We start from the raw sequence: 12,995 nt of genomic DNA, 5'->3' as shown, positions 1-12,995 counted from the left end.
AATGATAAGAAATGGTACACTTGTATAGGGCACTTACTATAAATGGACTATAAATGGAACTTGCAGAACTAGAAGTTGCTCTGAGTGAGTTAGTGAGTGAGTAGTGAGTGAATGTGAAAGTCTAGAACTTTACCATACACTATTCTAGTCTTTCTAAACACTGCATACCTAGGCTACACTAAATTTATTTTAAAATATTTTTATTTCTTCAATAATAAATGAACCTTAGCTTACTAGGTGACTCCATCATATATGCAGTCTGTTGTTGACTGAAACCCACTATGCAGCACATGACTGTAATTTAATTAGAAAAAGCTTTTATCAATAAAATACTACTTAATTGAAGTATGAACTAAAGATCAGAAAAAAAACTAGTCACACTGAAAATTATGGACCAAGTAAAGCTGATAAGAAATGGTCTATTAGAAAGACAATTTGGGTACCTTGACTACATTTTTTGTACATGATTCTCAACAAAAAGTATAGGATGATTCTCTGAACCTATTTATTGATAAATGAATATATAAATTATTTTTATTAGCAAATGTATCATTTCCTGAGTAATATGTACTTTCTGAAGGTGCTGATATTGTCTGAAAGTCTCCTATAGCTTTAAGAAGCTATAGGTATTTAGGGGGAAACTTAGCAAACTATGACACCACTAAACAATTTTCCAACTTCAAAGTTAAACTTAATACTATATAGTCTGTCCATTTCACAGGTCAAAATGCCATCTATCTTGATGACTACTTTACCAAAATGCTGTCTTAGCAGGAGTCAGTGAATTACATACTTAGGGAATTTGACTAGCATGAGATAGTCACTTGCCTAAATATCAATACTTCAAGTGTCTTGTAAAATATAATCTTATACATTATAAGGTTTTTACAATGTAAAATATTATATTTGTATTCCCAGCTATATATATTATCCAAATTGCCTTCATTAGTGATTCTCTCTCTCTTTCTCTATACATACACACACATACACACACACACACATATATGGTTTTAATATATGGGATGGGTGATATTCACATGTTCACATTCCCATGGTTACACAGATTTTGATGAAACAAAGAAACACCTGGGAACTAAAGCATTTCTAAATAGTCCTATGGATGTAATGTAGACATAAGATTCACATTCCTATTTACACTTTCTTTATAATTTTCTTCCTTATAATAAATTTATCCACTTGGTAAAATAAAAAATAATTAAAATTGCAACTTAAAATTATTTAAGTGATTCATAATCCCTCAGGTATTATCAGTACATTGATAACAGTTGCATTCCAAGAAGACTGAATTATGAACAATTTCCGCCTCGCTAACTAATTATAACTCAGCCGTTTTCCTTCCATACCAGAAAACAAATGAGAGAGATATCCTTCGATCCACCTTAAGTTTTAACAAAAGGTACCTCATTTATAAAACTTTAGTATTCTCATTAATAACAAATGACCATACCTGGGCTCACAACCTATTTTATCACATACATATAATTGTGGCTTGGCATCATTTTTGAGAACTGACTATTAAATGCAAACAAGTGTGTATTTGTAAAAGAAAAAATGTTCAATTTGATATGTTTGTGCTTTCGGTGAAAAAAAATGTGCTCAGCATGGTAATTCTGGGTCATTACAGAATGTGCGTTTGGAAAGCAGGGTCAGTGTATATTAATAATTTTTATTACTTTCTATCTCCCAAAGTCACTGCATTGATTCTACCTATGGACTAGAATTTAATGGAAATGTGAAATGCTATTGTAGAAGAAACTGCATAAGAAAATTCATTTTTTATGCAGATCCTTTTTTCAGTCTCATTATGACCTTGATATGCAATTGCTAATGTTCCTTGTGCCTAGTGATACACAATGGTAGGGGGCTGGACAGTGGGAAGAAGTGCCTTAATGGACTTAGTTGATAGTAAAGCTCAATGAGTCAACAGTGGCAGGAGGCAATCAAAAAGATCTCACATGTTCTTTATTAGAAACATAATATCCAGAATGAATTCTCTTCTCTGCCTCTCAGACTATGCTTGGATTAATATGTGCTGTCTGAACTCCACTTTCTTGAATGGGATATGAACAAAGAGTTTTCGGAGAAGAATGACTGAAATTGGGAGGGAGCTACAAATCCTGTTATAGAAGAAACTGGTTGAGGACATTATGTGAAGTAAAATGAGCCAGTCACACACAAAAAAAGAGAAATTCTTCAGGATTCAATTTATATGAGGTATTTAGAGAAATCAAAACATAGAGACAGAAAGTACAATGGTGGTTGGCAAGAGCAGGAGGTAGGGGGAATGAGGAGTTGTTTAATAGGTATAGAGTTTCAGTTTTGCAAGATAAAATGATTTCTGAAATTGGATATTGGTGATGGTTGCACAGCAATGTGAATGTATGTAGTACGACTGAACTGTGCACTTAAAAATGGCTATAATGGTAAATTTTATGTTATATGTATTTTACTGTAATTTAAAAGATTTTAAAAAGAAGATGCTGAAGGAACCTGCTCAGTCAGAAATGACAAGCAATTATGGGGTGGAAGATAAAGGGGAAAGTATGCTAATGAAGACTTACTACATGGAAAATAATTACCTTTATTCTTGTTTCTTCAAGGAAAATCCAGCACCAACCAGTGTTAGCTACTGGGCTACAAATTTCAGCTCAACATAAATAAGAGAAATTCAACAGTCAGAATGTAAAACTGAAAGATATATGGAATGAACTATTGATACAGGACCTGTGGTCCATGCTATTAGTGACCCTTGGATAATATATGTTCTAGGAACCAGCTAGTAGAAAGACAGGGGTAGTGTAATACAAAAGAGAATTAGGAGGGAGTCAGAAGCCCTGAGTGTAAGTCTACCATCCCCACTCATTAGCTGTCTTCCTTGCTGTATCTTAATGTCCTTGTCTTAAGACAAGAGCTTGTCTCAATTAATAGCTTGTCTATTCATTTGCTAGGACTTCCATAACCAAGTACCACAGGCTGGGAGGCTTACACAACAGAAATTAATTGTTTCACAGTTCTGGAGGCTGGAAGTCTGAGAAAAAGGTATCAGCAAGGTTGGTTTCTTCTGAGGCATCTCCTGTTGACTTGCAGATGGCCACCTTCTATGTATTTACATGATCTTCCCTCTGCATGCCCGTCTGTGTCCTGATCGCTTCTTAGAAGGACAATAGTCATATTGGATTAGGACTTACCCTCATGACCTCAGTTTTACTTAATTACCTCTTTAAAATCCTATCTCCCAGACAGTTACATGCTGAGGTACTAGGTATTAGGATTTTAATATATAGAATTGGGTGTGAGTGGAAGACAACTCACCCCACAACAGCTTGGAGAGGATTTCTAGTCAAATGGCAACTGAGATGGGCATTTATCTCCAGTCTGGACAGATTTCTATTTAAATGGTCTATATGGGGGGAAAAAATGTAGCTACATTAGAAATTAGGAAATCTTTGGCAGATACAGTACACATGGGCCAGAACAAAAGAAGACACCAAAATGCTCCTTAATAAGAAGACACTTCTTATCAGTGGGAGAGCATCTCAGTAAAAAGAATCTTGGAGAATCACATGATCAAGCTAATTTAGCGAAATCAGAACTGAATTCAAGGTTGAGCCTTGCAAAAGATGGGAACATCCACTTGGAATAACTGTCACTGCCGAGCAACCTATATCAGCTGTCCAAGATAGTGGGTCAGCTGTGCATATGCTTTGTCTCTCCTCTCTATTGATATCCATTCAAATGACAGTAACAGATAACTAAGGCCTATTAACACGACATAGAGGCTTCAGCAAATGAATTATTTCAACATATTTCTGCAAGAGAAAAGCACGTGAAAATAGTATTGATAAATGAGACAAATTTGTGGAAGCCATAGCCTAGAGTTGAAACAAAATGGGATTCAGCGCAGTAGAAAATCAATCAAGGCTCTAGACCTGAGACAACAAGCAGGTAAGACAAAGGACAGGAGTGAAAACGGAGGCAGAAAATAGGGGAATTGATTAGAGGTTTGTGTGTACCACCAAAAAAGTTGATTCTACCTTACCCCATTTCCCCACCCTTTTATACAGAATATTTTAAATAGCTTGTATCTCCTTCCAAGGTGAAAAAGGAAAAATGAAGATATAATTGTTAGATGGTTTAAAAAAATCTAGAGATAACTAGGATAGCTACTGAGTGTGTTAGTGCCTTTCGGTACAGTCCTCCTATTTCTGACACTTGACAAAAATAGGTAGCTCCCTTAACACTCGCTCTGAAAGAAGCCTGGTAGTACTAACTCTATCCATAAACAGAGTTCCTACCCAATAATCCCTCTTAGATATTAAATTTGACTCAATATCCAAGGTCACCTGTTGCGGGAATTCAGGGACCCCAAACGGAGGGACAGGCTGAAGTCATGGCAGAAGAACATAAATTGTGAAGATGTCATGGACATTTATTAGTTCCCCAAATTAATACTTTTATAATTTCTTACGCCTGTCTTTGCTGCAATCTCTGAACATAAATTGTGAAGATTTCATGGATACTTATCACTTCCCCAATCAACACCCTTGTGATTTCCTATGCCTGTTTTTACTTTAATCTCTTAATCCCATCATCTTTGTAAGCTGAGGAGGATGTATGTCGCCTCAGGACCCTATGATGATTCCATTAACTGCACAAATTGTTTGTAGAGCATGTGTGTTTTAACAATATGAAATCTGGGCACCTTGAAAAAAGAACAGGATAACAGCAATGTTCAGGGAACAAGGGAGATAAGACTTTAAACTCTGACTGCCAATGAGTTGGATGGAACAGAGCCATATTTCTCTTCTTTCAAAATCAAATAGGAGAAATATCGCTGAATTCTTTTTCTCAGCGAGGAACATCTCTGAGAAAGAGAATGTGCCCCTGAGGGTAGGTCTATGAACGGCCCCCTTGGAGGCGGCCGTCTTTTACGGTTGAAGTCAAAGGGACGAAATAAGCCCTGGTCTCCTGTAGGGCTCCCAGGCTTATTAGGATGAGGAAGTTCCCGCCTAATAAATTTTGGTCAGACAGGTTGTCTGCTCTCAAACCCTGTCTCCTGATAAGATGTTATCAATGACAATGCGTGTCCAAAACTTCATTAGCAATTTTAATTTCACCCCATCCTGTGGTCCTGTGATCTCTCCCTGCCTCTGCTTGCTTTGTGATATTCTATTACCTTGTGAAGCATGTGATCTCTGTGAACCACACCCTATTCATGCACTCCCTTCCCTTTTGAAAATTGCTAATAAAAACTTGCTGGGTTTACGGCTCAGGAAGCATCACAGAACCTGCCGACATGTGACGTCTCCCGTGGAAACCCAGCTTTAAAATTTCTCACTTTCGTACTCCTTCCCTTTGTTTCTCAGACCAGCCGAGACACTTAGGGAAATAGAAAAGAACCCACGTTAACTATCGGGGGCAGGTTCCCCCGACAGTCACCAGAAGATGAGAATAATATATAACATTAAAGATGAAAACCAAAATAAACAAATAGGAAAACTGACCCCAGATGAAACTGAAGCTACTTTGTATCTTTGAAGATAGGGAGAGGATATTGCCCGCCTGCATAAAACAAGAAATTTATAACATTTAGAAAACAAGAAGTGTACCTAGAAATCAGTTTTTGAAATAAGCTTTTAAATAAAAAAGATAGAAATACAGCAACGAAATCTCCCAGAAGGTAAACTAACAGAGAGAAGTTTGAATAATTTAAGAAAAATTATTTTTAAAAAGTAAAAAAATAAACCCAGTAGTTCAAATTTTACTATCATGCCTTGTGCAGTGGCTTGAACCTGTAATCCCAGCTACTTTGGAGGCTGAGGTTTTTGAGGCCAGGAGTTTGAGACCAGCCTGGGCAATATAGTAAGATGCTCATCTTGTATTAACATTAAACATATATATACACATATATATAAAAAAAATTTATTTAAATATATATGTACACATATGTATTTACTATCAGGTATATAAAGGAAAAAAATAGAGAAAATGTGTATATTCTGGATGGAATTTTTAAAAATACAGTTTTGTATAACCTCAAACTCAGAGATTCTGATTGAAGAGTTCAAGGTCAGACCCTGAAAACTATAATTTTACAAATGTCTCATATGATTTTCATTCCATGGCAGTTGCTGAAGAAAGCTGTTGTTACTTGAAATTACCTTCAATTAGAAGGTTGGGTAGGAGAAGGCATAGAGAACAGAAGGAAATTGGTGAACCAGAAAAGCTGAGTCCTCATCTCAAAAGCATTTCTCTTCTAATCCTCTACCCATATATCCTGTAAAAGTTGTATCCATAGGGAAACAAAAAAGCTTATATTTCACCTCAAGGCTAAAGAGAGCTGATCCAATATCGTGCAGAGTTTATGCTTTGTTTTTCTAAGAAAGATCTCTCTGCAAAAGGACAAGCCTTGAGAAATGCGTTTTGTTATAGAAGATGCAGAGTTCCAGGAAAATCAAAATATGGTGGAGAGGTTAGTTAGTGGAAGAGAGGAGGAAGTGTGCCCTCCTGGAATCATATAAGGATGCATCCCATTCATTAAAGGCAGCCCAAACCTTTGGAAGGATGTTGATTGTCCTGTGCTTGATCAAACAAGGAGAAATCAGACCCTATTAAGTTTACAAATCTCTTTTCTAGCTCAATACCCTAAATTCTTCTACTACGGCATGCTGCAAGATTCCCAGAATTTACAAAAACTTATTTAAGAAAAGCTATGAATGTGATAGTAAAAAAGTGAGAGGATTGTAGGATGCTAGTGGCTAATCATGTAGAAATTCTTTAAAAAATATTACAATTCTAGGTTCCAGCTTATGCTCTTACTGAAAGAAAATTATATGTGAATCATAGTGACTGACTTAATGAATAATACTAATAAGAGAAATAAGAGTTAAAGCTGTTGAACACTGTATGCTGAACTCTGATGAAGCATTTTACATGTGTCTACTTATTTAAGTTCACAATAACCCTGTAGGGTAGGTTTAAGTGGTAAAGTAACATACCCAAGTTCTTACATTTCGGGTCAGTTGTCAGAGAAAGAATTTGAATCTAACAGTCTAGTTTCAGAATACATCTTTTTCTTTTTTCACGTTTAACCTATTTTTATTCATGCTTGCCTTGAGATGGGGAATAGACCATTCAGTAAAAACATTCAGTATAAAAACAAAATGTCTTATCATATACAACCTTTAAACTACAATAATAGTGTACCTTAATTACTTCTATGCACACCAGAATCCATCTTAACCACTAAACTTATAAGCTTTAAGCTGACCATGGAAATGAAGAAAACACCATAAAAGTATGACAAGATGGGGAAGGCCAACAGCTAGGACAAAAAGAATAGGAACAGGCGAAGGATAGAGTAAAATGATAGGAATAGTACTATTAACTTCAAATCTACTGGGATACAACATGAAAAATAACAGGCAAAGGATTTTGCAGCAAAATTACAGATGCTATCCTAGGTACCCCCAAGATTTGGTGGCATGTAAATCATGGCTAGAATGTGGATAATGCAATAAACAGATCTAATAGAAAGAAGAAGAATTATAGTATCAAACACTCTGGAAACCAACACATTCTAAAGTGGATCATCTGGTAGAGAACATTTAGTTGAGAATTAACAGATAATTAAAAAGTAAAAGCTTTGAGAAAGTAAAGAAAGATTGTGGAACCTGACATAGCTACCATGTTTCTAGTGCTAATTATAAAACTCCCCAAATCTAGTAGTGATGGGCCTCCTTCTTTGCTCCTCAGGAAGCAGATGCAGTGGAAAGAGTATGAGCACTAACATAGCACAAAACTGGGTTTAAATCCCATGTCTATTATTTATCGTTTTGACTTTTTGAAAAACTACTGACATTTCCTGAGTCTCAACTGGAAAATGGGAACAATTTTCCTTACCATATTCTTTTGAAATAATTAATTTAAAATAACACATGAAATACATTACAGGTCCACTAAATGTCAGTCCTCTTCTGTTGGAACTCTTGTTATGCTGAAAATTGAAAATATAATAAATGTTTGACTTTCTTTGCTAACCACACGGCCTCCTGAAGATGAAGGAGAAAAACCACCGTGCTGCACTGATTGCTGAACAATCAGAGAAACTGAAACTGAATCAGACAAAATAAAGGATATTGTAGGTGGTGAAAACGTAATGAAAACCTTGAGATCTACCCACACCATCTTGGAATATGTGATAATAAACACAGTCATGCGGTGAAAATGAGCAATGGTATGTTCTATTAAATGCAAGTAATTTGTTTTCAGAGTAGGACGTACTTCACACTATAAATTATTAAAATATTTCCTTTCAGTATTTTCCCCTGGATACTATAATTTGACATCAGCGGTAGGCACCTTCCTGACTAAACAATGGATCAAAGAAGAAATTGCAAGGGAAATTAGAAAATAATTTGATACTAATGAAAATAAAAACACAATGTACCAAAACTTATAGGATGCAACTAAATCAATACTTAGGGAGAAATTTATACCTGTAAATTCCTATATGAAGAAAAGAAAGATCTCAAATCAATAAGTTAACCTCATACCTTAAGAAACTAAAAAATGATGAGCAAACTAAGTCACAAGCAAGCAGAAGGAAGGAAATAATGAAGATGAGAGTGTATATAACTGAAAGAGAGACTAGAAAAACAAGAGAGAAAATCGATGTAACCAAAATTAGTTCTTTGAAAGGACTAAGAAAATTGGCAAAACTTTTGCTTAGCTTGACCAAGAAAAAAAGAGAGAAAAATATATTAAAATCAGGAATAAAAGAGGGGACATTGCTAATGAGTTTATAAAATTAAAAATGATTATAAGGAAATACTAGGAACAATTGTATAACAAAGAATTAGATTAACCTAAATGAAATGGACAAATTTCCGGAAAAAAAAACACATCTCTGAAACTAACTCAAGATGAAATTTTAAAATCTTAGTAGACTTTTAAGAGAAAATAATTTGAACTAGTAATCAAAAAAACTTCCCACAAAGAAAAAGCCTGGGTCCAGATGGCTTTCCTGGTAAATTCTACCAAACATTTAATAGACTAACACCAATCGTTCGCCAACTCTTCCATAAAAAATAGAAGAGGAGGAAAAACTTTCCAACTTATTTTATGAGTCTAGATACAAAAACCAGACAAAGACATCAGAAGAAAAGAAAACAACAGACCAACATCTCCTGTGAATATAGTCAGAAAAATCATTAACACAATACTAGTAAACTGAATCCAGCAACGTATAAAAATGATTATATATCATGACCAAGTGGCATTTGTCCCAGGAATGACAAGTTGTTCTAATATATAAAAATCTGTCACTGTAACACATTATGTTAATAGAATAAAGGACAAACCCTCATAATCATTTCAATAGATGGAGAAAAAGCATTTAACAAAACAAAACCCAAAACCTTTTCATTACAAAAATACTCAGCAAACCAGGTACAGATTAGAACAGAACTTCTTCAACTTGATAAAGAGCTTGTATTTTTGAAAACCCACAGCTAACATCAGACTTAGTGCTGAAAGATTGAATGCTTTCACCCTAAGATAAGCAACAGGACAAGAATGTCCACTCTTGCCACTTAATTCAACATTGTACTGGAGGTTCTATTATGGTCAATTATGAAATAAAAATAAATAAAAGGCATCTGAGTATAAGAAATAAAACTGACTCTATTCATACCCAACATTATCTTGTATATAGAAAATAATAAGAAACCCACAGAAAAACTGTTAAAACTAATAAATGAATTCATCAAGGATGCAGGATATGAGATCAACACACAAAAGTCAATTGTATTTCTATATGCTAATAATAAAAAATTAGAAAATGAGGTTAATAAAACAATTCTATTTACAGTAGCATCAAAAATATTGAGGAACAAATTTAACAAAAGATGTGTAAGACTTATACACTGAAAAAGCTATAAAACATCATTGAAATAAGTGTTTAAAAAGTAACTAGGCCAGGTGCCATGGCTCACCCCTATAATCCCAGCACTTTGGGAGGCTGAGGTGGGCAGATTACTTGAACTCAGGTGTTCAAGACGAGCCTGGCCAACATGGCGAAACCCCATTGCTACAAAAATACAAAAATTAGCCAGGCCTGATGGCAGGATCCTGTAATCCCAGCTACTTGAGAAGCTGAGGCCAGAGAATTGCTTGAACCTGGGAGGCAGGGTTACAGTGAGCCATGATCATGCCATTGCACTCCAGCCTGGACAACACAGTGAGACTCCATCTCAAAAATAACTAAATAAATAAAAATAATAAATAATAAATAATAAATAAAAAAATAAAAACTAAATAAAAAACCTATTCTATGTTCATATATTGGAACACTTAATATTGTTAAGATAGCAATACTCCCCAAATTGATTTACAGACTCAATGTGATTCCCAAAAAAATTCCACATGCCTTTTTTTTTTGGCAAAAATGTACAAGCTGGTTCTAAAATTCATATAGAAATTCAAAAGACAGAATTGCTAAAACAATCTAATAAAAGAAGAACTAAGTTGGGAAATTAACATCTCTCAATTTCAAAACTTACTACAAACTTCAGTAATCGAGATAGTGTGATACTGGCATAAAATTAGTCATATAAATTAAGGAATAGAATTTGAGAGTCCAAGAATAAACCTTTATTTTGAAGGTCAATTGATTTTTGACAAGGATGCTAAGGTCCTCCAGTGGGGAAGGAATCATCTTTTCAACAAATAGTGCTGGGACAACCAGATAACCATATGCAAAATAATTCAGCAGAATTCCTATCTGAAACCAAATACAAAAACTAACTCAAAGTAGATAATAGATCTAACCATAAGGGTTAAAACTATGAAACTTTTAGAAGGTAATATAGGAGTAAATCTTCATGTCCTCAGATTAGGCAACAGTTTCTCAGATATGACACCAAAAGCACAAGTGGCAAAAGCAGGAAAAAAAAAAAGATAAATAAGACATCAAAATTTAACAGGTATTATTTCAAAGAATACCATCAAGAAAGTAGAAATATAGCTCACAGCATGGGAGAAAATATTTGCAAATTGTATATCTGACAAGGCACTTGTATCTAGCATATACAAAGAACACTTACAACTCAATAATAAAAAGGCAAACTACTCAATCAAATCATGGGCAAAGAGGTGAATAGACCTATCTCTCCAATGAAGATAAACAAATGGCCAATAGGCACATGAAAAGATATTTGACATCATTAGTTATCAGGGAAATGTAAATCAAAACCACAATGAGAGGCTGGGTACCATGGCTCATGCCTGTAATCCCAGCACTTTGGGAAGCCGAGTTGGGTGGAGCCGAGGCCAGGAGTTTGAGACCAGTCTGGCCAACATGGTGAAACCCTGTCTCTACTAAAAATACAAAAATTAGCTTGGTGTGGTGGCACATGCCTGTAATCCTAACTACTTGAGAGGCTGAGGCATGAGAATTGCTTGAGCCTTGGAGGCAGAGGTTGCAGTAAGTGGAGATTGTGCCTCAAACAAAACAAAACAAAACAAAAACCCACATTTGAGATTCTACTTCACCTCTATTAGGATGTCTTGAATCAAAAAGTCCAGCAGTAATTGTTGTCAAGGATGTAGAGGAATCAGAATCCTCATACTCTTCTGCTGGCAATGTAAAATGGTACAACCACTTTGGAAACCAGTCTAGTAGTTTCTAAAATTATTAAACATAGAGTTACTATATGACCCAGAATTTTACTCCTAGGGATATACCCAAGAGAAATACAAACATATGTCCACACGAAGATTTGTATACAACTTTTCAGAGCCATTGTTAAATATTTCTATTTATATAAAATGTTGTAAAGTTTTACTTGTATCAACCATTGATTACATGTTAGTCATAGTAATGTTAAAGTATTTAACTTTGTACTTGATTTTAATTAGACTTACTCATTTCTTGCTTGAGATTCTCAATAGAGCTCTGATAATCGAAACAATAGACATAAAAGAATTCAGTTATTTTGGTGTAGCTTTTGGCCGATTAGTACTTGGCAAACAACAACCAGAATATTATCTGAGGTCAGCTTTAACAATTCTTTAATTTTCCTTGCATGTAAATGAGTACATGTGCACACATACAATATTTCTTTCATTGAAGCCACCAAGTAAGCGGCAGGTCAAAAAGAAAAGAAAAAAAGGCAAAATCATGTTTAAAACACCCATAGAAAAGATAACTCTCAAAATTGACTATATTTTCATTAAGTTTAAGTTCAGGATAGAGAACTTGCCTAGCGGGTGAATCAGTTTGGATTAGGCTTGGCTCCTTATAACAACAGCAACAACAAAAATCCCAAATAAAAGTAGCTATACAAGCAGAAGTTTATTTTTCTCACATAAAAGCAATCCTGAGGTTGGCAGTCAAGGGCTGGCATAAGTGTTCCACAATGTCATCAGGAAACCAGACTCTTTTCAGCTTCCCACTCCATATCTGGATGCGATCCTTGTTCAGCAGTATCATCTACTTTGAACAGTAAAATGAAAGAAGACAAAAAGGGCTCACCCAACACTTCTTATGGCTGATCACTGACACTTAGTCATACAACTAACTGCAACAGACCCTTGGAAGTGTAATCCTTTAGTTAAGCTAAAAGTATACAGATCTACACTAAGGAAGGAGGAGAAAGTGAAAAGGAGGCAATACCTAGAAATCTCTGCCATAAGAGTGGTGTAACAATCATCAAAATCTCTGTCATTTCGAGTCTAACCAAGCAATGAACATAAACAAGTTGTATTTATAAACTGCACTTAGAAATTTTCAGTGAGCTTCCATAAATGAAATGTAAACTTTTAAGTTTTTCTCCTACTTTTACGTGCCAGTGGTAATTATCCTGCAGCCATGTTACTTATATATATTTTTCAAAAGCTGTGTGCCAGATCAAAAAGTTATAATGTTCAATACAATGAACTCTGTTTTCAATCACTGTGCAAAAAGGAGCAAT

Source organism: Macaca thibetana, chromosome 12 (genome assembly GCF_024542745.1).
Source record: "Macaca thibetana thibetana isolate TM-01 chromosome 12, ASM2454274v1, whole genome shotgun sequence".
Lineage (NCBI taxonomy): Eukaryota > Metazoa > Chordata > Mammalia > Primates > Cercopithecidae > Macaca > Macaca thibetana.
The sequence above is the reverse complement of the archived record's forward strand: the minus strand, read 5'-3'. Positions refer to the sequence as shown.